Below are 22,607 nucleotides of genomic sequence, written 5' to 3'. Positions count from 1 at the left end.
AGGATCTTAAAGGTCTTTTCCAACCTTAATGGTTCTTTGATTCTGCCATGTAACATTTGTATTTAAAAATGCGTGCATTCTCTTTGTGAAGTTATGTCTGAAGTTATTCCCAGGCACAGCTATCAAGATACCTAGTGTTTACAAGAGAATTCCTTGGATTAGAGAATATCCAGGAGATTTACCAACAATCTTTTCCAACCCCTCTAAGACAAGACTGGATCATCACCAGGCAAGATAGGGAAGTCACAGAATGTGTCAGGATGAGTCTCCAGAAAATCTAGTACACTACTTCAAATTCTCCAGTAAAGGGGTTATATAGGGGAAGAAACATCTGCACATACTCAACCAAAACAGTAATAATTAAACTGCTATTATTAAATAAATTAGCATTCCTAAAGACAACTCTAACATTTTAGCCTATATACAGGCTGAATTGTTGCTCTTGGGCTTGCTTCTACATCCCCACAGCCCCTTTGCTTCACTGTGAAAGCAAAGCAGTTCCTCCAAAACAGTCAAATGCAAATACCCTCTTTCTCTCAGGCACAGCCATGCTTTGGAATCCAAGGTCCTGAGGGGAGAGACAAAACTGCACTGCCCTGTACATGCAGCCTTGTCTCTCCACCGGCCGAATTCTCTCCATTCACCTACTGAAGGTCAAATGCATGGAGCTCCATCCTCTCTGAAGAGTAACCTGTTCCTACATCACATTGTATTGCTATCACCATAGTTTATGATACTCTGGTACCAACTATGATTTCCACTAAACACCCTGTTCCCTACCCAGAAAAAGAAAATGCAACAAAACAGTCCTGGATGACTTGGTATATTAAGCACTTAGGGCCAGCCCACAGTAATGAAACAATAAATGTCCTCTAAAACTTTGCTTTTCAAACTACAGAAGACTAAAGTTACTCAGAGAGCCATTTTCAGAGGGACCTTAAATAAATCATATCTATTCATATCAATAATCTTTCTGTTATCAAATTTAAATCACAGTGACATGCAGCACATGGCACCAGGTTTATGAGAAAATCAAAAACAAGCATACGTGGCACAAGCGCTGTTTCTTCTGACCACAGGCAACTGAAAAGGTTCCATCTGTGTTTTCACTGCTGCAAGTAATAGTTGCAGTAATAGCATTACACACCACAGCAAGAGCGTTTTTATTCTGGTTTTTTTTCCCACCCCTTCTAACACCCAAGAATTACAAGAAAACTTATTTAACAGACTATAAATGTAAAAAATATAAGGTGATGAGTAATAAGATACTATATTGTATGTTTACTTGATAAATACATACTATCAAAAAAATTAAAATACAAGGTGTATGTGTTAAGTCAGAAGCAATACTTCTTTTTTGATTTGCCAAACCTCTAACAAAGTATTCTTTATCTGAATTCAGAATAAGTGCACTTCAAATTCTTCTTATTTATAATTTAAAAATTTACTTTAGTCTAAGGGAAGAACAACTATAGAGAGAAGAGCAGTATGATTGGGGTAGGTTTTTTCATTAGATTAAGCTGAAGACTTGCAGCGCAGGAAACATTTTTCTCCTGCCTGCTCTGCAGCACTTAAGGATCAAGTAAACAGAAATGAAAGAAATGTCCACCTGTCTGATGAACATCCTGTGAGCTCCAGCTTATTACTTGTAAGGACAATACTAATGCTTTTTAACAATTAATCACTGAATCATAGCATATCCTGGGTTGGAAGAAACCCACAAGGATCACCAAAGTCCAACTCCTGGCCCTGCACAGGACACCCCAAGAGTCATATCATGCCCCTGAAAACATCCAAATGCTTCTCTGTCAAGCTGGGGGCTGTGACCACTTCTCTGGGGAGCCTGTTCCAGTGTCCAACCACCACTGGGGAAAAACCTTTTTCCTAATATCCAAACCAAACCTCCCCAACACAACTTCATACCATTCACTCAGGTTCTCCTATTGGCCACCAGGGAGAAAGGTGAGTACCACTCCCTACACTTCCCTTCATGACAAAGTTATAGACTGCAAAAGGACCAAACTGCAACAGACTGTAAGGAAATCCACTAGGAGCAGATGGGCACCATGTGGCTACAACTGCATATTGCCCCAATCTAATTACTTGGCACCACTACATGCCTCTGTCCTTTATTACAACATGCCTGTACCAGAAAGTCCTCAAACTCAACCTGCAGGGTGTCCTGCTTGCACCCTGCTTGTGTATGCACACCTGAGTGGCCTTTCTTCTGGGCTTGTCTTCCAGTCTTGGGAAGCTTTAGAAAGACACAAGTCACAGCCAGTCTTTTCAGCCTTCCTGATGTAATTCACACTCTGTTTTGCCATTCTTACCTGCCCCAGGGCAACCTCTCACCCTTCTTCTGAGGACACTCTAATGCAAGGGTCTTCAACAGGGCTAGCCCATCTCTGAAAATGTCACCCCAGAGGCAGCCTAGGAATCACAGCTGCCCTCAGACAGTAAGTCCCCACTCATAGACATGACAGAGTTGCCTTCAGCAACTGAAGAACACAACACCAAACATTCATAAACAGTAAGATACAGCAACCACCAGTAAAATGCTTTCAAATGCATTTTTCGGCCATTACATTTATTAGCATATGATGTTTGTTCCAATACAGTAGGAATAGATATAACTTCTCTCCCCTTCCTTATATACCTAGGAAAACAAAAGCCAAGCATTTTTCTTTTAAGAGTTCCCCACCATCAGCTTCTTGTTAAACATCCATGTTTAAGAAGCCTGCACATATAAGAAATATACCAGTCAAAATTTAATGACAAACATGCACCAGATGACAAGGCTGGTGCAAAGAGGATGCAATTCATAGAGAGTCTTTACTAAGAACTTTATCACTTCCTCTATCTGCCTGCCCCAAGAAATAACAAATTTCCCCCAAAGGTATAAATATGTATATCACATTCAAGGAAATGGCAATGGCCTTAAATATTTCAACAGATATGTAAAGGACTAGAATTGCTGAGTTTTTACTCCTGTCCATAGAAAGCTGTAGTCCACTGAAGTACCAAGATATTCCACAATACCATCTCCAAGTATTTTTATTAAATTACAGAGTACTCTGATTTTTCTGTGATTTGCAATAAGATATTTTTATAATTTCACCAAGATATCTTGCAGTTAAGTGTGTACCAGATCAAGAAAAATTAGCTGAAAGCATTAGAAGCAGTACCAGCACAGATAGTACACTTTGGTTTCAGTTTGGAGCTGACAAACATTCACTTCAATTATATTTTCTGAATGACTGGAAGAGACCCACTAGGCAAATAATGCAATACTCTTCTTCCTTTGCCATCTTCCCTCTGTACAAGGTGCAGCTGTACAGTATCCACAAGCAAAAGATTAAATCCTTTTCATTCATTATTTGTGCTGGTGCCTTTTTTTTTTTTAACTACAAGTTGTACTCAAGTCTTTTCTGCTACATATTTTAAAAAGCACACAGAATTCTCTGATCACATGGACTTCTAATACTATAAAATACTAAGGTACCACCAAAGAAAGAAAGTTAAATTACTCTAAACTTATTATTATTATTATTTAATTATTTTAATCTTTACATTTGCTAACTTTGTTTTATTAAAAGAGCCTCATCTCAGAACTTTCTCCCAAAAGACCATATTTGATAAATGTTTTCTGATACCACAAGATTACATCTACAGTATCTCAATCAAGCTGGATCTACTGTTTATGTCTACTCCAAATCTCAAAGTGTTTAATTGCTATTGTTTCAAATGCATAGTAACAGTGAGCACACTTAGTACTAGGAGACTCATAATCTAAAACTATAACTTTATGTTTTGACATTCTAAATGCCATTTCCTTAATCACAAAGAAATCATGAGGGTAAAAGAAACTCCAAAATCCCACTGCTACCATCACTGTTACTTCTATTAGATGTCCCAAATAATTTGGAATTACTTTTCTAACCCATTTTTATCCAATATTAAGCTGTTCTTGTCCAGCAGAAATTCAAAACCTTTCTTCAGGCACTGACCAATAAGTCCTGCAAGTGGAACAGCAAACAGGCAATGTTGTCTTGAAAAGATTACTTAAAGTTCATTGTAACTCTATGAAAACACTCTATAAATCATAAACATATTTTTATTCTTTTACATTACAGTCTAAAGTACTTAAATATTTCAGATACTAGGAAACAAAGAATAATTGTTGTCATGAAATTAATTTTATGCCCTAGTGCTTAACTTTCTACTGCAATATCTCTAACCGACAGCAACAGTGAAGCTCTTCCCTAGTTATTCCACAACTGCTGCCTCATGCAGTTCACAGGATGGATCAGACTTCTAGATTAAATCAGATCTAAATGACTATGACATTATCCTGAATAAAAGACTCATGTTACCCTGGGAAAGACTATGACAAGTGATGAAAGCGGTGGATGTCAGGAAAGATAAGTTACTTCTTCCTACCAGCCTCAACCCATTGTGATACCTTTTTCTTTTTTCCCTAGATGGGCTTTTGTTTTGTTGGGTTTTATTTTTCCCTTTTCTTTTAAATTACATACTTATTTCTTATTAAGAGGGGTTTCCAGCAAAGGATTTGCCATGGACCTTCTTGAAAACTGCTCAATGGTGACTGCAAGAAAGCACCTACTTGTATAACTACTGGCTTCAGCTTCAGGGCAATACAGCCCAGCATAACACACTCAAAGAAGCTCCAAATCCATTACTATCACTCTTGCCTCAGGCAATTCCCTATCCCTCTGTACTGGTTTACTCATATGTAAAATGGAGAATACACACTACAGGAGACTTAAGATGATGAATGAATTAATGGTTGGTGAAGTTTTGATGTTGACCTAAAACAGAGACCAGACAGTTAAAGAATAAAGCAGGTATTTATTAGAAAGCTTTAATGGATACACCTTGGGCAACGCAAGAGCCCAGCCAGGGCTACACCCAAGATGAACCCAAAATGGTCACAAAATGGCCAACAGGTCACAGGGTCTCTCACTTTTATAAGCTCTGGTCCATTAGCATATTGGAGTTAATTGTCTAACTATAACTTTAGATTATGAAATCCCATCCTCCTTGTTTTTTTCTCTTCAGTCCATGTTGTTTATGCTCTTGGGCCTGAAATTTGGATCAGTTGTCCCTGGTTCCAAGCTAGAGAAGGAATTGTTTTGTCTACCTACTCTGTGAAGAGAGCCTACTATCCCCAATATGAAGCTCAGAACTACACTCTAAAGCAGTACAGAATCTGAAAAATATAAACACTAAAACCTGAGGCATCAATTTAGCTATTTTTACGAAGATATGAAGAGAGGCACTGTTTGTAGGAAGAGTCTGCCTGGTTCAAGGGATTCAGTAATATTCATTATCAGGTTTACTGGATAATGGACAGTCAACAAATTATCAGGCCATACCTCAAACAATAAAACCAAAGTAATTAAAAAGCTTCTTCTATCACAAAAGGTTACATACACAGATTACATCCCATTTTATAGGCATCAGGAACATGCAGTGTTAGTCCTACTTCAGATCTTTTTTAACTACAGCTTTGCAGCTTGACATCATTCCCCAGGCACAATCAGGTAACTTTTGTGTCAAGTAACATAGTTTAACATTTTTTGTCACTTACTTCTTTCTTGATACTTACTTTCAAAAAGTATATATGTGTTATAACCAAACCTTCGTGTCAGCTAGAGACACACGCGGCAGACTCCTCAGATGGTAACAAACAATTACAGTTTTCCAATGCCCTCATCACATCCCTCTTTCAGAGCCACTAATGCTTACACCAACATAAACACTGAAAAATTTTAAGTGTCCCATCTTAAGTGTGCGGGAAAACAACAAAAGATTTAAAAGTTGCTATTGTTCCTCATATACATGCACTAATATATACATATGTATTCAAACATTTAACTTTCAGTGTTTAAGTTGTTTCTAATGACGTCTGACTCCCTTCCCAAACTACAGCTGTTTCGACATTCACTTTCCAATGTTGTACAAAAAAATCAACACAATCAAAAACCTGCCAAACCAACCCCAAAACCAACCTGCAACAGGGAAAAAAAAAAAAATCAACTACATGAAGCCAGTTGTCCCCTGGTTATATGCTCAAGAATTAACTTCTCCCATCCTGTCATGGAGAAGATACTCAGTCTTCAAGTTAAATAACTTCTGTGTAGATAAAATATAATGCAAAGACAAGTTTTTCCTTTTCCCTCTCCTGTGTCCAAATAGAAAAGGAAAATAACCTGGAAAGTAATGTTTTGTGCTATGGCTCTCTTACATTTTGTTTTCAATATACTCCTAAACAGTAGCAGTACTTCTAAAAAAGTCTGATTAACCAGCCTTTAAACACCTATGGTTGATCAAGTCACAGAAATCAGAGAGCAAAGGATACAATATATCTTCAGCAGTGATGCATTTTATACCAATGACACCTATATATTATGAGAGACATACTACTAAAGATTTAATGGTGCCAATTAAAGAAGCCAAGAGTTTGCATGGCTCAATGGCTGAGTCATAGACCTTTTCCCCATAATAGGTTCCACTATAGTCCTGAGCTCAAGCTGTGGGAAGAGGATTACAGATGAGTAGGAGGAATTAGTATTTTTAAATGTTATTGCCAAGGAAGGTGTCCTTTAAGCATTACACAGCTGAATGTATCTCCTAGCAGTAGAGCACCTCGTGCTTACTCACCATCCTAGTTCTAAGTGAGATCCTCAGAACTGTGGACACGTCACTTCAAAACACTAACACAGAAATTGAGCCCATCAGTGTAGAGCCCTCTGAAATTTAATCAGTATTTCATACACTTTTCCAAATTTGAAATATTTCAGTACTTGTAATTTTTGTGCCATTTTATTATCAGTGATTTTTTAAAATTCATATATACTTACATAAAACAATGTATGACTGTGTAGCTAAAGACCAAAATAGCTTGTACTTAAATCACAGGATTGTCTGTAAACAACTGGTGTGATGTACAATGAGGAAAAGAAAATTAAAACATTCAACTCCCTCTCAAGATTGCTTCCAGAAAGCTTAGGGAAGTATTTGTGCCAGAGTACAACACTGCACAAAATTCTGATCATCCACATCAAGAACAATTACACCTCAAGTACACCTAGAGATCATCCTGAAGGAGAAATCCAAAGGGAATTTAACTTACATTAGATAGATTGCTATTTATCAAAACACTGACAGATCCTAATACAGTAAATGAAAATAATTAAGATGGGTAAAATTGACACCAGAGCAAATTCAGTATGAAACTGGCATCTAATAAATTTAGGACAGTCAGATTCCTGTTCCAACATTCAAACTGATCTGATTTGGGTGCGAATTTCAAAAAACAGGAATACTGGAAGCAAAAGCCAACTGCTCTTTGACCTTGATGAGGTTTAGAAAAGCAGTTTATAAGATGGCAGATGTGACAGCTGGAAGCTCAACTCAATGGCCCAGACAACCTTTGCAAATACTTTGCTTCTAATGACTGGGAACAGTAAAAATCAAGAGCAAAATCTTGTTTACATTAAAAAAAAAAAGCATTTTAACAAATCCAATTTGGAATATGACAAACAGAACATATTAGTGAAGAAAACTAGAATATTTAGCTAGAAAAGAGTTAAATATGGTTAGAAAAAACACTTATGTTTAATTCTCTAGGGGAAGAAAGCAGATATTAAGCAGACTAATAGGGCTGGTAAAACAAGCTCCTGGTCACAGAAATTTTATCTTCAAACCTGAGAAATGGGGTTGGCTACCCAAAAAGCTTTTAAACTACATTGGCCAAAACAGTCAGAAAAAACCCTGTAGTATTACCTGTTTTATAAGCTTTACATCACACACATCCTTAAGTCATCACAGGTATGAATGTGATTACTTGAGATACCCCCCCAAAAAATCTGTGATTTCAAATGTATGTTTTTTCTTTGGCAAGTAATAGTCTTTGTATCATGACTATCATATAAAATGCAACAATACTGTTTAAAATAGAAAGGGCTGCTTATTAAATAAAGATGCCACAGTAGCAGTGTTCTTTTGCAATGACTTTTCTATTCTCTGGTTTGGACAATTTTCCCCAAACATTGCAGAAGTAATTTTTATTTTCAAATACTTCAGACAACAGAGATTTGAGAAAAGCAGAAGTATGCAATTTATTAAATTACTGGTCTTCCATCATTTGTCCATTTACACAGTTACATCAATTCAGTATCAGTGATATAGTGTGTCTTAACCTGCCAACCAGAATTTTGCAACTAAAAAGACTCCTGAGAGAATTTCACCTCTTTCTAATGCTGTGTTGGAAAACTTGTTCTTCCTTAAGAGCTTCCTACACATATCTCTAATACAAGTGTAGAATCAATGAGGATAAATGAAGATAGAACAAATTCTTCCCTCAGAAAAAGAGGAACCTTTTCCATAGAAACTACCCCATAGCTCCCAGCCCAGAAGTCCACACCTTGCTTTGAGGGTTCTCTAGACTAGTTAATCAATAATCCAAAACCCTTTCTTCTATCTCCACCCACTGGGGGAACTGACTGGTTTATAGAACTGTTTTGTTTTAGGCTAAGTTTGATACAAACTGATGTAGAGACATAAGAGACAGAAAGGAGCAAGAGCTTTTATCTTTCACACTTGCTACTAAGTCTTACACAGTTGATAACTGAAAAAGCAAGACAACCTGAAGATCATACTTGAACTACTTACAACACAAGTTTTCTTGGATATTTATTTTCTCCCCCACAATGTTTTCTTTGCTTCATTTATGAATACAAGCATCTACCTCTTCAGTAGCTAAACTCACAGAACATATTTCTGACTTAAAAGGAAAAGACATTGATCAAGATTTAAGTAATCCTGTGTTTTTAACTTGCAAGAAATAAACTGGTTGTTTTCTAGCATTGAAGCAAGGTAGGCATTCTCACATGCACTGCTAGTGTGCTTTTTATGTACCAGTCCCCAAAGTTCTGCATGAGAATTTTTGATTATCCAATTAGACATAGTCAGTAAAAACCTTTTAAATGCAGGAAGTCACATACTGAAACGGCAGAGGTTATATTCTAGATCTATTAGAAGACAAAGTAACACAGAAGATACCCAAAGGCTTTTTTGAGGACATGTAAATCTACAGAAGTCAAGCTGACATTCAAGAAAGTCTGCAGGAGCTGACAAACAAGCAGTACTAACTCAAGGTAGGGCTTCTGAGGCAGCCACCCCTCAGAGGAGAGCTCCAGGCAGATGTGGAGGAGCTTGCCCAGGATGGTGGAGGTGGAAGATGGAGGAGGTTTGTGGTCACCTCCATAACCCCAGGCGTGTTAGCATCTGCATAGTTCTACCCTTTGAAATGGAAACAGTGATAGTGTTTGTGTGACCCACCAACAAATTCTCACTACAAAGGTTATCTGATGGAAGAAGTTAACAGATATGGAGGGCACATATCACAGGCTAAAGCCATCTTTCTCTAGGTGGCTTACTAATACTGACCTGTCAAGCTCTGATAACTTCAGTTTCATGCTGACACTTCCCACTACAAATCTTACAACCCCCCAGAAAAGGCTCAGCTATGTCCAGATCCCTTCAAAGCAAAAGGTAAATGTAATGCATAACAAATGTAACACTGGTCCTTTTGTGGCCTTTCCAAAAAAGGTGGCACTACACAATCCATAACTTTCCGGTGAGGTGTGGATACACAATCAGGAGCCAACAGAGAATGACCTCCTGGTGAGATAATAGAATGGCTTGGGTCAGAAAAGACTTTAAAGGCAACCTAGTCCAATCCCCCTGCAGTAAGCAGGGACACCTTCAATTCTATCAGGTTGCCTATTCAACCTGACATTGAACATTTCCAGGGATAGGGCATCTACCACCACTCTGGGGAACCTGTTACATTGCTCCATCACCTTACCATAAAAAAAAAAAAAAAGTCCTTCTTATATCTAATCTAGACCAGTCATCTTTCAGTTTAAAATTACTCCTTGTCCTATCACAACAAGACCTGCTAAAAGGTCTGTACCCATCTTTCTTATAAGCCCCTCCTTACGTATTGAAGGACTGCAATAACATCTCTACAGAGCCTTCTCTTGTCTGGGCTGAACAACCCCTACTCTGTCAGCTTTTCCTCACAGGAGAGAAATTCCAGACCTCTGATGATCTTTGTGTTCTTCTCTGAAGTCACCCCAAGAGATCTATGCAGGACCCTGGAGCTGGATGCTGCACTCCAGGTGGGGTCTCACAAGAGCAGAGCAGAATGACAGAATCACCTCCCTTGACCTGCTGGCCTCACTGCTTTTGGTGCAGCCCAGGATACAATTGGCTTTCTGTGGTACCAGCACATTTTGGCAGGTCACGTGCAGTCTTTCATCCACCAGCACCTTCAAGTGCTTCTCAGCAGGGCTGCTCTCAATCCCTTTAACCCCCAGTCTGTAACTGGTACCCTGATGGAAGTGTAACAGATTGCACTTGGACTTGCTGAACCTCATGAGGTTCACAGGTTCACACAGACCCACTCCTCTGGCTTGTCCAGCTCTCTCTGGATGGCATCCCGGGCCTCAGGTAAGTCAACCTCCACACCCAACCAGTTTGTCATCTACAAACTTGGTGAGGGTGCACATGATCTCCCTGTCAAAGTCACTGATGCATTGAGCAGTACTGGTCACAGCTCTGGGACAGGCGGTCTCTGCAGTTTGCTTTACACTGAGGTGCAGCCACTGTCATTTCAGACACCAGTCTGAGTAGATCCCATCAGAAGTGAGACTTATATTACACCATAGAATTCTGTTCTTTCAAATTTCCCTCTTCTCCCTTTTTTTTTTCCTGTTGTCAAGATTTGCAAGCTTCTAGTAGTATACACGTAATTCTCCTAATAAATTTCCCATATGCAAATTGCTGCTTATCATACAAGCCTGCTCTCCTTAATCAACTTTCTCAGGCCACATAAAAGTAGTCTGCAAGGGACTTCAGAGGTATACACACCATGGTTTGGAAATACCAACTTAAACAAATATTAACAGATACACACATGATACAGAACCAGAAGTAATCAGCAGTGATCAACTCTGTTTTTCTTTAGGGGTGGGAAGACAGCAGTTCTACATGTGGCCTTTTCACTGCACTATTTTACTAAGTTCTATATGACAAACTGGGCTTGAAATCACAGACTTGCTAAAAATCCAATGATGTTGTATTTGCTGCTAAGATCCACTTATGTCAAAGAGACCAAGATACTTCTCAAACTCTATAGTTACAGCAACAAATGAAAACAGCCTTTGAATGTGCTAGCTATGGCATGTCAAAGGTAGGCCTTTCCCCAGCTCCTCTAGTAACTGAACTAAACTGATAATTAAGTCAGAATGTGTCATTAGAACTGGAAGGGAGGAGGGGAACATGGAAAACAAAATGCAAAAAAAAAAAAACCAAACAAAAAAACTTGAAACAAACAAAACTCCCCAAAACCTGCACACAAAATCAAAACAAAAATAATAATAAAAAAACCTCACCAAAAATCCCACACTTCCTTTTCTGTGGACAAATACCTACTTCATTTAGCAACACCGAGGTAACTCTTAATTTAGAATCTCCAACCAGTTTGATTAACATTCTTCTATGAAACATCTTATCTTTAGTGCAAATATCTTTAGTATTCTTACTCCAGACATTCTTTACACAGCCTATAGTAAAATACAAAAATCCCTATAGGCAGATCTTAAATCAGATATGCCTACAGCAATACCAGGTCTAGGCTTGGGGTTATATTGTAATGTTATATCACAGGCGCAGAGCTGTGTCTAAAGCAACACTTTTAACTTACCCCTGGCTGCCACAACAGTTTTTGAGTTACATTTTTGGGTGTTGCTGTACAGAGCAGGAGGGAACTGCAGAAACTCACCACTGCTGCAGAGCACCTTAAGCACATCCAACAGGATCACTGACAATACTGACACCAAACAACCAACCTGATGTTGGTTTTGAAATTCCCCCAATCCCCAATTAGTAGTCTAATACCCTAGCTACAGCATTATTTGGTTTTCAACAAATTTTCCTGAAGTATTTCAAAGGAGGCCTGCAGAGAGAAAGACAACCAAGCAGACTTCCAGTATTGCAGGCATGTGTCCCAATGCCCATCTCTGACAGCTTGCCCCAGTAGACATCAGCAAGATCCCATTAACAAACAGATACAAATAACAACTGCAATGCCCAAAGTTTTAGACTGGTTTTGATGACTCTGTATTACACAGTTGTACAAGTAAACTTTGAGTTCAATTTTTTAAGGTATGGTGTTGCTTTAAATTCAAACACGCACTGTGTATTATAAGCCTCCCACTATATTTAGCAACAAATGGCTGGTACAGAAAGATTTCTTCCAAAAATAAAATTAAGGACTTCATATCATCCAGTGCTCACATGTAAGGAAAATTACAGTATTATCACACTTATCAGCGTCTTGCAGGGCCAAAAAAGATATGAAGTACCAGAATGCAAGTGGATGGAGGGCCATCTGGAGAGAAAGGAGATGTAAAAGCAGAGTGGAAAAAACAAGAGGTTATACTGACTCCTAGACATTAGAAAGTTTGTTATGAAGCTTGTTGTGAGTCCTCTTTTCTCTTCCAGGAAAATTACATCCAAAAATCTGTGGAACTATTAACTTCTCAGTCACTCTGGTCATGTTATTTTGTTTATGGGAGTTACAGAGACATAACAAAATACAATTTAACGAGCACAATTAACATGGACTATTTTTTTCTGATTCAACCAGTTAAATTATTCAGTCTGTTGTAAGAAAAGTCTGCTCTAAGTGGGTATACATTTTTTTGGGATCTCATGTATAACATGAAAATTTCCTCTATGACTAAGATAACAAGAGATTACATTTAAGAAAATACAATCAAATTTATATTTTAATATAAATATTTAAAAAATGAAGTTGAAGCCTAAATAAAAGTTTGGCACTTCTACAGTGTTATAGCAATGAATCAGTGGTACATTTGGATTTGTATACTGAAGAATAAGTGTTGCATTCATGAAGACAAATACTTGCAATTTTCCAAAATTAAAAGGTTAATACTATGCCATAGAAACCTGCCAAGATTTAGAAATCATGACTTTAGAAAGTTAAAATTGTGGACTTTTGGTACTTAAAGGGGGCTTATAAAAAAAGCAGAAGAGCAACTTTTTAGACAAGCAGATAGGGACAGGGCAAAGAGGAATCGTTTTAACTAAAAGAGAGGATTTAGATTAGCTGTTAAAACGAAGTTCCTTCCTCAAGAACAGGACAGAGAACTTTTTTGCACAGAGAACTTGTGAATGCCCACAGAAACATTCAAGGCCAGGTTGGATGGGGACCTGAGGAACCTGATCCAGTGGGTGGTAACCACCCAGGGTCAACCCACTACAGCATCCCTGCTTGTGGTGAGGTGGTTGGAACTAGATCCTCTTTAAGGTCACTTCCAATGCAAGTCATTCTATCAGCCTGTGATTTCTTAACATTTAATCTCTACAGCAGCAGCTCATGCAATATGAACTCATTCCCAGAAGTTCTTAATATTTGTGCTTACTCAGCCTAACACAAGAGCTGCTGTCTTCTAAGCTTGGCTAATACAGTAAAATCACTGAGGAGGAGTACAGGAAAGAGCTGCATCCCAATCCTCAATACTGAAGAATAACAAAAGCAAAGGAACAAAGATTCCTCCTAGTCCAACATGAAAAATCGGAGAGATCCACTTTTTTTCTTCCACATCTTGTATAACTGCATGACTCTCACATTGACCTCCACAACTACCAAATTCCTACACAAGAAGTGGGATTTTCTGCTTTTAACTGTTAAGACTGGTTGTCTCGGTCTTCTTGAGCTGCACTCTAAAGCAAGTAAATACTGGAAGGAGTGACAAAGAGCAAAGAGGTGGCACATTTTAGAATAACAGACACCTGAGTAGGAATTTAAATTGAGCGTTTTATGAATTTTGTTTTTGAATAAACAACAAAATTGAAGGCCATCATCTCTATGTTCCTCTTCATAAACAGAGGCAACACTATTGTTGGCTACACTAATCTTGCCAGGAACAGAGAAAATTCTAAGTAGGTAATGTATAAAGTACAGTAAAATAAAAAAGAATGATTTGTAAACTCTGGAAAGAGCAAACATCCACTTAGATCACTTAGTCATCCTGTCTCTCAGTTTTGTTTCCTCAAAGACGACTAAAAAATTAATATGAGTTTTATTTCTAATTTGCTATGCTTTTAAACAATTCTCTATGCTGAGGGAAAAAAAAAGAAAAAACATCCCATTCATTACTCAAAGAAGACAATTCACTAACACACTGGAAGCATCCTCAATATGACACACAAAATGAAATTGTGCCAAGCTCTTTGGTAGAAAGGGGATATTCTTTCACCTCTTCAATAACAAAACAGTTGCAAATACTTTAGTTGGAAAACAGCCCCGCCTTTCTAAAAAAGAAAACACTCCTGAAATCGAATCAGTCATTAATATTTGTGTGGAGTAAGAAATAAGTTGGGAGACACTGCTATGTGGCATGTTTGTCACTAATTCGATAAAGAAAAAGTCTTCTAAGACTTCTAAAGGAAGTTTTAATTTAGCAACATTTGAGGGAGGACTCAAGGGCTGGTTACTGAGGGTAGGTGCTATTTATTACAAAAACACAAGCTGTATAAAGGCATTAAAAGGCCTGAAAGCTCACTGCCAGAGGAAGACAGTCCCCTTTCAGCCTCAGCAAGCATTCCCACTCCTACAACACCAACTTGGGTGATTTTGTGGTCACACAATGGAGAACTGCCAAGAACATGACCTGGCCAGATAAGCTGTTTATCAAATGATCAGGCAGGTTGATGAAAGAGAGCAGCAAAGTTTCTGTATCCCACACCACAGCCACCTTCATCTGCGCGTTTTGTGGGTTTTTTTCCTAAAGCAGATTAGATACTGGGAGTCACTGAGTTCATACAGCTTTGCTGGACCTGTCAGTGGGCTACTTGCCCACAGCAGGGGGACACAGAGGCACACCCTGAAGCAGTGTGAAGAGCAGTAACAGGCACCACTGCAGCAAACGGCTGCCTCTGGCAAGGGCTCAAGAGGCAGGTGACTCAAGCAGAGAGAGGTGGAGTGACGCCCTAAACTTCTCTGTTCCCATTTTAATATAGATGTTGGCCATTTCCTCTCTGCACCTACTGTTCAGCACTGCTCTGTCAGATCAACTCAGCCTTTCCCTGCTCCTTCCCTCATCATTGCTTCCTACCCACACTTCCTACTCTGCTCCTAACAGCTCCCAAGTAGTTTCACCATCTTTAAACTACACTGCCAGACTTGAGAATATTTAAAAATAATAGATGTACAAACATGCTTTAACCACTCAAGGGTGTCAGACCTTACTCTTTAGCTACCACTATTTACAACTCTTGAGAAATCTATAAATATTAACAGACAGCATCTCTAAAAAAAAAAACCAAACAAATGTCTTGTTTTGTTTATGTCCCCCAAATACAGACGACATTATCACCAGTAAAATACATGTATCATCATACAGTTAAAAGAACTGAAATCTGAGAATTCAAAAGTGAAAAGCACTAGCTTATTGAACAGAGAGAGAAAACAACTTCTACAGACGAAAGTTACAAATTACATTTCAAAGTGATGGTGTCTCATCATAGTGGGAATTGACACTCCACAGTGTCAATTTACTCCACAGAGGAAAAAAAGAACACAGAACATTTATGCAAGTTAGTGACACTTGCATTCAAGATACGAGCAAGGACAGGATAGCTTAAAATAAATGGATACCTCAAATTCCATGAGAAAGAGCAGGACAGAATTCCAGGAGAAGGATTCAGAGCAAAAAAGTAGGAAATTATTTCTTTATCTGCAACTTGTTCCTTTTAAAGAATGACACTATATTTAATGAAATGAAAAATAATTTTAAAAAAACAAGCATTTTCCTTTCATTTCCCTGATTTTCCATACTTGTGTCTGTAGGTCACTAATGACAAAGATATGAGTGTTTTTATTAGACTAGCTGCTTTCAATCATGAAAAAAAACTTCTCTGAAACAACACATTTAAATTTGTTCAAATAAATATAAAGTGGGACAACATCTTCAACCATGGGAAAGTGAGATAGCTGTCAAGTCCCACTGGAAGTGACCATCAGCAGCAGATAAGAACACAATACTGATTAAGTACTAAACAAGCAGCATAAATTTAAAAACCTTTCTGGTTGGGTGATTCTTCAGAAAATGCTAATGACTTCAGGAAACAATACATTCAGGTCACCAACATTTCACAGAAACTTTAAAAATACCCATGCTGAAGAACAAGTTGGGTTACTCTTAGACCTACAACTCACTATGCTGATGTGGACTTGTGTTTTTATGTTAATGCTACAAACTGGCTTTACCCAAAACTTCAGAGCAGATAATTTAATGGCACAAATTATTTTCATCACAGTCAAATCATGGCACCTGAGGGAAGAAGTATTCTTGAAGTAGTTTGTGCCTCTTCAACAGCAAAAAAGACCAAAAAGTTCATAGCAAAACCACCTCAAAATGACAAATCTTTGGCCCAAAGGCCTATTCACTGAAAAATCACTGCAAGCATTTTATTTACAAAAGCACTCATAGCCTTTTCAAGGGTGAGGAAGAAATAAGCCTTTGGATATGTTAATATTAACTGTTGTACTGGAATGCAGCTGAGGAGTTTTAGATTATGAACTTTTGTTGGACACAGTACTTCATAATATTATATCTTTTGAGAGATCTGCATGGAAACTCACTCACAGATGGATCAAGTTATCAGTGTAACAGAAAATTCTACTCCACAGGGGTGAAATAACTTCAACACTTCTGACCAAAGGTAGATTTTACAGTCCGTTTTTCTTTTAGTTGGAAAATTTTAATTAATTACATTGTTTACATTGCTCAAATACAATAATTATTCAGACCCCAAACAAAATACAGCAGAAGCCTGTAAGCTTTTAAGAAAAAAATACTGCTATGAACCTTTACATTAATATGAATACTATGGATTTTCTTCCCTGCGTCTCTCCCATTACTATCCACAACCTCTTATTTTGCCTATATTTTTTCCATATATATTACATAAATACACATATTCTCTCATGCTTATCTAGCAAAAAATTAATATACAGTTGTAACTAATTAAAGTTCAGTGTAATTGGGTTCTTAATTCCATTTAGTCTGATAACTTCAAAAATCTTGCCAACATAAACTGTTTTGCTGGTCTGTGAATACTTGAAAAAGGAAACCAGAATTTCTAGGGGCAGGCAGCCACGAGACTTTGCTGAACGCACAACATACACAGTACCCCAAAAAACCAGCCAGCAGTCATATGAAATAGCCTCTGCATCAAAACATAAAGTATCCAGTGTTTCTAAGGGTTTTTTAAAATAAATTCCATTTGTTATACTTACTGATAGGAAAACAGTCCAAAAGTTAAGCACTTGAGGGATTAAAAAGCCAGCAGCTCTCTCTGGAGATGTGGGAAATTGCTTCTGAATATTATTTATAGGAATAATCCTAACTATTCAAAGTGGCATCATTTGCTACTATGTAAACTTACAGGAAACACTGAAAGATAATGCATGTGAAGACAGTAAGGAGTCAATCTCTTCTTACTACTCTTAGGCATTAAAACAAACACCCAGGAGAGAATCAACTTCATTTTAGTGTGCCAGCAGAAACTGATTTAACCTCTACTTTCTCCCAGGTTAGAATATTGCATCAAACCAATACAGCTGATTATAGTTTTCATTAACATCCCTTTCCATTCAGGTATATCCAAGTATAAAGTAAACCGAGGCAGCAACACAGAGTTTGACATTGCAGGAAGGGCCTGTGAAAGGGATGACCCAGCTGGTGACTCAGCAGGACTTTCCCTGCCTCCTCCCCTGCAAGGGAGGGCAGGAAATTTCAAAAGAATGTGTTCATACCAAACACAGCTATGAGTTATGATTTAAAGCAAAGTCACATGCCCACAGATAATAAGGCCAGCAGAATAAACCTGGCAGTGAACTGGCAGCACACACAAAATTAGTTCCTTCTCCACCAGAAATGCAACCCAGAATCCTTTAACACTGCACATTGTTGAGTTCTCCCATTTAGTCGGGCATGGAGACTATATCATACCTGTTTGTCATTTAAATACTCTTGTGTTTGACTATAAATAATGCAGATTGCATTTGTGGAACATGATTAATGAACATGACTCGAAACTTCAGCCCACACAGTAGCTGTGGGTAAATAAGTTGTGTGTAACAACACACCCAGGACAGCCTATTCTTGGCAAAGAAAACTCCTACACTTCCTCTATCACCAATAAACTTCTCTGAAAATAACGATATGTAAGAACAACTGCATAGCATTAGGCCTCCAAAGGCCTGTCTAACCTGATATCACCTCTGATAAAGTGTGTGGAAGAGGACAAGAACCAGACATGCATACAGGAGATGCAACCCAGTAACAAATTCTCAGTCACTTAAGTGTGGCACAGATCTGCTGAGCCAAATGTGGTGCCTTTATGTTTATCAAACGATGGTGCAGTTTTCTGTGAAACATCTCAGAGATCAGCATCTTAATGTGCAGTTCTGAACTCACCACTTGACACCTTGCTGAATACCTAAAAAGAATTCAAGGAGACAAAAACAGGTGACAAACAACCCTTACTTAACATTCATCCTCTTAGTGTACCTGTATCACTAACAATTTAGAGGCTTTCACCATCTCTCTCCTTCCTTCCCCTACTAGAACACCCACCAGCCCCCTCCCGCCATGCTTTTTCAAGTACTGCTGTATTTTCTGAGGCCTGAGGAAGGGACACAATTTCACAGCACTTGCCTCACCAGCATACCATACATACAGGTAACAATCTTTTGTTCTCAACTACTTTCATTACAATTCCTACTGATTTATTTCCTTAACTGTTATAGCTCATTTTCAGACTGCCATCTAATACCAAGACCTGCTCCTAAGAAGATGTTTTTGCCTGCCATTTCACTGCTCAAGCACCAAAAAAAACATAAAATCGTTTAGGTTGGAAATTACCTTTAACATCATCAAGTCTGACTGTAAACCTACCACTGTCAGGTCCACCAATAAAGCATGACCACATGTCTCTAGGCACCACATCTATACATCTTTTAAATACCTTCGCAGATGGCAACTTTATACCTTGCTTGTTTCAATGCTTGATAATCCTTCCTGTGATGAAAATTTTCCTAATATCTAATCTAAACCTCCCCTGGCCATGTCTTGACTCACACAACTTAATGGCCACGCAGTTGACTCTCCTATTATATTTCTGATTATTTTATTTCATTCTTAATAGATTCTTCATCACATCTGCATTTGGTACTCTGCTTTGGTTGTATCAACAGCAGCAGCAAATTTTGCCATCTGACTTTTCACTCTTCTCCAGATCATTCATGAGCATATTGGAGAACACAAGCTCACAAACCAAACACAGCTGCCTCCAGTGTGAAAACAGGCAAGCTACTTCTGATCCCTGATTTGCCCCTTGGTGGATTGCTCTGCCACAGCAGAACCAGCCTTCTCACCCCATGGACACCAGGCTCTTCCAAAAACCTTTGGTGAAAAGCATTTCAAAGGAGTGCCTGACAAACCAAGCACACATACTGAACATCCCAACACTGCAGTGATTCTTATGGATCTATCAAACTCCACTGAAGCCAGCAACTCACTGCTAACACAGTCCTAATAACCATGTCTAGTTTTCAGCTATTAAATCAAAACCAGATTAATTGTCAATCACCAGCTTCATCTCACAGCCAAAATAATTTGCAGTTTTCCATACAAAAAAAAAAAGAAATTAAAAGCCTTGGAATCAACACAGCAATTTATTTCAACTTAAAAGCAAAAGAACCTCACTTTCCTTCCAACATATCTAACAACAAAACAGTAATTTGGTTAACCACAAGTATTACAGCCTTCCCATGATAAGGCTAGCTCCAAATCACTGAAAAATAATTACTAAGATGATTTCTGTTGATTTTAAAGTACATAGCAATTTCCATTTTCACTGACTATATTAATTTTGTTGATTCATTTTATACAAATAAAAACAAACCAATCATTTAAATAACTGCACTTCGGTGAACACTTTTCTGCCTACTGACATGAAAGGAAAATCAAGACACAGGAGAGCTACCAACTCTGTATTCAGGCTTAAGAGCAGGGGTTTTGCACATCTGCATTTTTTCCCCAGGGGGTGGGGAGGGGTTAAGTTTTCGTTGATTTGAACAATACTCATTTCATCCAAACAGTTTTCAAGGGGGAAACGCCTGCCTGCTAAGTTTCATTACCACAGTCAATGCTCAAAATAATTACTTAATGGGAAGGTACTTGAACACTAAGTTTTACCAGATAAAAACCTAACAGAAATAAGCTAAAGAGAAGTTACTTGGCTTGCTACAACTGTCTGAATTACTGATTTTAATCAAATAACTGGAGTTATCATGTGGTTTTCCTCTAATTATTTAGTTTCAGCACTTACCTTTCTTCAAGCTATTCATCTGCAGTTCAGCTCTCTGTAATAGGTTGCTTAGCTTATTTAAGGGTTGAGCTGTCTGTGTTTAACCTTTTCACTGATTAAAGTGGAAAAATGCCCCAAGAACATTTAACAAGCTTGTACATTTTTCAAGCAAACTTTCTTCTCCCAAACCACCTTTTAATGCCAAAAATAGGCTTACTGGATGGTCATAGGAAAATGAGGAATTAATGCCGGTGAAGAACACCACTGCTTTAGGGTACAGTCCACCTCAAGTATTTCCTCCCACATTCCCACCATCACAGGTCTTGAAAGATTCTAGTGACACCGGTTTTTGTTCCTTTGCTGTCTTTAAAGTCTTATGGTATTTCTACAATCTTCTTTCAAGTTTTTTCTACTAGATGCTTCAGCTCTCATCTTAAGAGTAAAAAACATGTCTTATACTTCTTTTTCTCATTCCTACCCTCTCTGATGTATCCCTGTACTGATTTCTCTGTGCTGTCATTACCCCCTTCCCAAATACTCACTCATTCTTTTCATTTTTTCCCTCTAGTCTTGAGCTCTTTTCTTTTCATCCTGCTTACCCACACAGTTGGTAACAGGAGGGATTGGCAAGAGGTGCTGTCTCAGACAGGAACACACAGCTCCATATGTATGCAAGAACTGTAATTTAAGTTCTCCAAACAAAGTGTGTGGAAATGCAGAGAGAGGAAGGCCTGAAACAGGCATCTAAAATTTCAAACCAACTTTGAGGTAGGCAGGGAAGAGAAAGATGGTCTTGAAGATATACTTTGACTCTTCAAGTGAGCCTCCTCCTCCTCCCTCAAGAGAAAGACAGTGCACTCTTCCCCTTGCCCAGCTTAGTCGCCCCCTCCTCCTCTCTTCCACGGGGAATGTGGAAGCCTGTCCCAGCTGCTGAGCTGTTCCATCTAGCACTCCTTGTCAGCTGCCTCTCCGCAGAGCATACATCTGATTCCCAGAGCCGGCTCACGCTGTGCAGAGCAGCGAACAGGAGCAGCCGGCAGGCAGCAGCGGAGGGGACGGCTGAGCAGCTGCTTTGCGCACAGGCCCGGGACACTGCCCAGGACAGCTGTTTTTATGATTTATTAAGAGTATTGTAGCATCGTGTCGTTACGTCTGCATTCCTACAATTGTCTCCAAGTATTTATGGGCAGAGCTACTTGGCATTAATTATTGACTGATCGGAAAAAAACCATAAAATTAGGAAATCTTTGATATCTTGACCACTAATTCATCTGGTATCAAAACCTCTTGAATTCTGATTGACCGAGTCAAAGGCAAACAACAGCAAATGTGAAGACTCCAAAAAGCACTTTTTCAGCTGAAGCTTAACATACTAGCATGTAGCCAAACCTGCTAAGCTACAGAGGATCAAGATGTTTTACCATTATTAGCTTCTAATTGAAAAATGACATAGAAGCAGTACATGGCCATCAAAACCTGGCAGATCAAAACCTCAGTAAAATAAAACTTGCATTCTACTTAACATTTCACTTGAGCCTCAGAAGATTTAATTTCAGACTGATTCACACTGTTGTCTTCTCCTTGTATAAACTTCTCCATCACTTCTCCATTTCATTACTTAGTGCTAAAGAAGTTCACACCAGAAATTTTTTCACCTGTAACAATTTAAGCTTTAATTTAAAACCACAGAACAGTCCCTAAGGATTTAAAAAAAATACCTTGGTTTGGCCAAAACAAACACATTATTACACACACTTCTTCCTCCAAGTTGCAAATACAAAAATTGAATAATTAAATGACAATTCTCACACATGCTTTCCATCTTCTCCCCAAAGGAACCAGCATGAAAAAAATAGTATGTATTCTGCTTGTCCTGTTGTTGTATCACATTTTGGTCTAGCCATAAAGTTATCCTACAAAAATTACTGTAAGAACATTAGAAAGATATCTGAACCTAATTTTACCTTCAGCCTATGTACACCAAAAAAGCCACATAACCAATAATAAACAAGGGAGTTGAACAGGGGCAACAGTTTTGAAACCATAGTTTTTGTGTATCCTGAAAGGCATTAACAGTCACTTAAAACATTTCCTAGTAATTGGAAGTA

The 22,607-nt window shown here is 38.3% G+C and overlaps 1 protein-coding gene across 10 annotated transcripts in view; it reads right to left on the bottom strand.

The window, feature by feature from the left end:
- CHD7 (chromodomain helicase DNA binding protein 7) overlaps positions 1-22,607 on the bottom strand; it is a 145,129-nt gene that overhangs the window by 66,898 nt on the left and 55,624 nt on the right. Inside the window, exon 1 of one of the 10 annotated variants that reach the window (XM_021555655.4) lies at positions 1-22,607. This exon is cut by the window's left edge and continues 6,632 nt beyond it. The exons of the other annotated variants lie outside the window; for them this stretch is intronic. The gene's annotated coding sequence lies outside the window, so the exon portion shown is untranslated. 10 annotated transcript variants of the gene reach the window in all.

The sequence above is a fragment of the Lonchura striata genome, chromosome 2 (assembly GCF_050655825.1).
Source record: "Lonchura striata isolate lonStrDom1 chromosome 2, ASM5065582v1, whole genome shotgun sequence".
Lineage (NCBI taxonomy): Eukaryota > Metazoa > Chordata > Aves > Passeriformes > Estrildidae > Lonchura > Lonchura striata.
This window is presented reverse-complemented; position numbering and strand designations above follow the sequence as displayed.